General features: G+C 39.1%; 2 pseudogenes; one reads left to right on the plus strand and one right to left on the minus strand.

The window, feature by feature from the left end:
• Positions 1-3,323: 3,323 nt before the first annotated feature.
• On the minus strand, positions 3,324-4,399 carry LOC138029601 (uncharacterized; annotated as a pseudogene).
• A 77-nt stretch (positions 4,400-4,476) lies between these two features.
• Positions 4,477-5,000, plus strand: part of LOC138029602 (uncharacterized) — a 1,651-nt pseudogene continuing 1,127 nt past the window's right edge.

A 5,000-nucleotide genomic window follows, 5' to 3' on the forward strand; every position in this document is an offset into this window, starting at 1 on the left:
ACGTCAGCGTTTTTGGGCTTGCGCGCTATTTTGTTTTGATTTTGTTTACCTTTTCGGTTTTTGTCACTTTATTCTTGTTTTCATATGCCATTCGCCTTACTTGGGCTTCATTAATCTATTTAGCAAAGTGGCTTGAATGTTACCTAATTTTCAAAGCGGCAGTATCGAAATGAAGCAATTTGAGAATAACGACACAACGTTTGAATTTAGAAGACGTGTTTCGGATATTTCACTATGATACCAAAGTCAGTTCATCGATGCTTCAAGGTTCGGAACTACATAAAAGTTCAAGATAACAAATGAATGTTAATTACGATTGCAAGAATGATAGCAGATAGAAAGACGCCCACGTGGGGAAAAAAGGTAATACCTGGGGGAAACTACGAATACAAAATGCACTGAATAAGAAACAAAGACAATACTAGGTATTGCGGGAATTTAAAGGACATTACAATAATAAAAGTAATGCAAGGGGAACAGATAATTAAAATGCAAGTGTGAAATTAACATGTTTGAGTTGTTTGTTAAGTGCGGGTCGCTCCCTTTCAATATGGAGAGCTTCCTTGATCTTTAGCAGCTTAAGGAGTATGAGCCGAGTCTAAAATGGCAAAGCAGCTGCCTGAAGATAAGTTCTTACACGACTCAGAATTTTGCAGATGTTGGTAGATATGGGAATTACGAATTGCAAATTGCGAACTCTGGTACCAAAATGTCTGGTGATTTCATCGACATATTAGGTGTTACAACATGCACATGTAGATTTGTATACAACCAAGGTGAACCCGCGTTGACTTCATCCTTACAGTTCTTCTCACCACGAGAGGATCATTCGACGGAAACGACGAAGCATGTTTTTTTAACTTACCATTTCTTGGCCCCTTTTAATTTTAGCATTACTCAATCTTTGCCAAGAGGTATTGTAACGATGAAGACATTAGGTTATGTTAAGAAAGATGTTAAGTGCGAAGAACCCGATCCCAGATGGGTTGCGTTGTTCCCAGGTTGTATACAAGATATCTTCAAAATTCAAACATTTGTCATTTTTCTTAAATGTTTAGTAGCTTGAATACCGATATGGCTTTAAAACTCAGTTTAATAGGGCACTAAAGAATGTTACGCTTGTCAAGTCTGACTGTTTTACCAAGTAATCTGTACGTTACACTCCATTCATAGTCCGCAATTAGTCCAATCCATCTACATTTTCCTGATCAGCACCTATCGTTTCGTGCTGTTGTATGCTTGAAGAGGAAATAGAATGTCGGCTAGTAATTGCTCAGAATGATGAAAAACGTTATCTCTCAAAAGTCTTTTTGAGCAAGGAGTTTCGAAATCCCAAGATATGTTTGCTCCAACAAATCCCTTTCCACAAACACATTTGTTGGAGCCGGTCAGTCCTTCGCATGTTCTTGCTCTTGGGGGATTTATTTTGTTTGCAGTGTGCGAAGATATTTTGTTTGCGGCGTGCAAAAGTTTTTTCGTTTGCAGTAATGCAAGGATTTTTTTGGGGTGTGTTTTAGTGCAGTGTGCCGGATTTATTTTGTTTTCAGAGTGGGATTGTATTTTATGTCAGGAGTAAGAATTTATTTTGTTTGCAGTGCATTTTATTTTGCAAGATGAGTAACTCTTTGTAATACGTGGCTGAATTAATGGCGAAAGGTGTGTCCCTAATGGGCCATTGTAGTTATCAGCGTATTTTACTCCTACATTTAGGAAGCGCAAACAGCAATATAGGGTATTCCTTGATCTTCTTTATCGACAGTTGTAGTTAAGTTATTAAACGAAGAATAAAAATTTGGCATGAAATCCACAAATTTTGCGGTGTTTTCACATCACTCTTAAGTCGAGCCCGTTAATTGCAGTTCTCGGTATCCAGATTACAGCTCTCCTCCTTCGTGGGCTTAGGGATCTCCCTGAGGACCTGAGTTAATTATCCATTTGCGATTATTTCATTATTAAAAGACTTGAAGTGAATTTTTTCAGTGGAAGGCGTTTTACAGAATTCGAACGTTCGATGACTAAAATCAGAACCGTTAGGGCTTCCAGATTTTTATCTATACAAGGTTGAAGATGACCTAGAGATACATCTTTTTACAAGTTACCAATGAGTTAACGTTTTTTTTTGGAAAATACAGCATTTTGAATTTCCGTATTGTCACTTGCATGACACCACTGAAACAATGAAATCTGTTTTGGATTGGAAATAAAATGCTCTCGTTATGTTTCTCCGCAGTTTCAAATATATTACTTATTTAAAACTCATGTCTACTGTCTCGCAAGTGAAAAGTAAGCAGACTTGATGAGGTTGTTTATACATTGGTCTTCTACAAAATTTGGCCTTTTCATAATTTGTACGGCTTTGAAGTTATTTTTCATGGCGTGACAGTGAAGACGATCTGTAGGCAGGCTTGAGACTTTGTTTGTCAGTCGATTTATGCACTAGTCATTTGAAACCCCCCCCCCCCCCCCCAATTCGGGCTTAAGCGGGGCATTCACTTTTTATGCAAGTGAAAGTGAGTGAAGTCCTCGGTTTCCGGGGACAAAAGTGAGTGGTGCATTCCCCCGCCCCTACTGTTCAACACATGGTACTCCCTTTGTAAAACAACTTATCATTGCCAAGCGAAGACAATCTTTCAGCGGCCAGCAAATAACTTGCAAAGGCTTCTCAATGCACAATGAGTATGTATGTATTGTAGTAGTTTCATTGATACTTCTGGATAAATTGACAATGAAATACAACGGGTAACTATCACAGTAGTGTCAACCGCACAAATAATAGCAGGGATTGAAATTGTTTCAACTGGTTCACCTAATTCCTTTTGATTACTGCATACATGGTGATCCGCCTCACTATAAAACTTAATTGATTCGACTGATCAAAGGGTGCAGAACCCTAACACAATTCACGTGCTCTAATCGTCGAGCAGTCATCATAAAATCAAAGGAGAAAATCAGTCCTGTCCAGATGTACGTTCCACAATAACGAATAAAGAATATTTGCAAGACAGTGATGCCAAATACTGACCATTATTTAGAGTAATGGCTAATACGCTTTGCAAAATGTGAAAAAATTAACCAGAATCCACGATCGAGTTTGTCAAGAAAGCGACAATGTGTGCAAAATTACTATGAGGCGCGAAAATGAAGACCGCTGACCAAGGAGTGACTTTTTAATATAAAAACTAGCGATAAAATTTTTCGACGTTTCGATCTCGCTGAGATCATTTTCAAGTTTGAAAAAAAGTGAATCAAACTTTGCCTATAAGAAGTAAAATCACACGTGAGAATATTAAAAGCGATAAAAATGTGGAAACATGTACTAAGCGTTACAAAAGGTAAGTGATAAAAACTAAAAAAGTGCTAGATAACAATAGAACAAAAGCTTTACAAAACAATATATGAAATACTGCGCGATATAAAAATAACTTTGCATGGATGGAGTCAGACTGCGTGTTCAAAGTTGGCTTTAGTTCTTTTATAAAAAGCATCTCATAAATTAAGCGGTCAAATTTGCTCTGGCACTTCCGTAAGATCTTGAAACTACGAGATATGTCCCTTGGGTCCCTCCCATGTTGATCTCTGACGTGTTTCCCGATGGCAGATCCCTTATGTTCTTCAATGCGTTGATACAGGTACGGCATGTGTCGCCGACATAATCCGCATCGCACAGATCACACTTGAAATGGTAAACAACACATTGCTGGTTAACAATAGGGGGTTTGCTTTCTCTTGGCTTGATGTTAGATCCGATCTTTCGGCTTGTGTACACGGGATGGATATCTTTTCCGATTTTGCGACTTAATTCTCCAAGTTGTCTTCGCACAGAATTCGCTGATCTCTGGTCCTTAAATGGCAATATTATTCTCACAGGTGCTTTCTTATCGTCACAGGTCTGTTTGGATCTTACATCCCCTGAAACTTTTGCAGTAACAAAATCTCTGATTGCTGATTGTAAGAGTGGGACTGGGTAATGAAGCCGAGAGAAAGTCTCCTTGAGACGTTCACATTCTAGATGGAACAGTTGCCAGCTCGAAGAGAGCTTAAAAGCACGATTCAGCATTGTTTTGAGCAGTGACTGTTTATATCGCACATCGACATGACTTGGATGATGTAGTAATAATCCATTATCTGTTGGCTTTTTATACACCTTTGTCTCCAGGCGGGACATGTGTTTCACGATTTCCACCCCCAGAAAGGGAAGTGTGCCGTTTGCGGCTAGTTCCATGGTGAAGTTAATTGAAGGATGGCTGTCATTCAGTGTGGATAGAAATGCTTCAGCTGTTTCTACGTTAGGCATTATGCTCAACGTGTCGTCCACATAACGTTTGTAGAAATCCCGCATTTTCCCCTGGTCTTGGAGTCGTTCTTCAATACTACACATGAATGCGTTAGCCATCAGGGGTCCCAGAGCTATTATGTTATTATGTTAATAATAACATTGTTATCACTAAGCCTGATAAAGGTTCAGGAGTGGTGGTAATGGACAAGTCAGATTATGTGCGCTTATTGAAGGAGTCATCAATTAACGATGAAACCAAGTTTAAACCTGTCAGCGCTGAAAGACCTAAAATGAGAGGGAGACCACCAAAACATTTTCATCCTCTACTTGAGAAAGAGAAGGAATTAACCGCCACCGTAAAAATAATTTTTCCCAAAGATATTGCTGATTCTATTGTTCAAAAAGGTTCAAGACTTGCCCACCTGTATGGTCTACCAAAGACTCTCAAGAAACAACTCGCGATGCGTCCCATACTATCTGCAACAGGTACATATAACTACAAGCTAGCAAAATGGTTGGACGAAACGCTCAAACCTCTGTCAATCAACGACCATACCGTCAGTGATATTTTTGGCTTCGTGGACGACCTACAGAACCTTCAAGTTGATGCTCACAGCATCCTTGTCTCATACGATGTCTCTTCGCTTTTTACTAATGTACCTATTGATGAGACAATCGAAATTTTGGCCGAAAAACCATTTAAGGGCGACTGGTTTAACCCAGA

The sequence above is a fragment of the Montipora capricornis genome, chromosome 13 (assembly GCF_036669925.1).
Source record: "Montipora capricornis isolate CH-2021 chromosome 13, ASM3666992v2, whole genome shotgun sequence".
NCBI classification, from domain to species: domain Eukaryota; kingdom Metazoa; phylum Cnidaria; class Anthozoa; order Scleractinia; family Acroporidae; genus Montipora; species Montipora capricornis.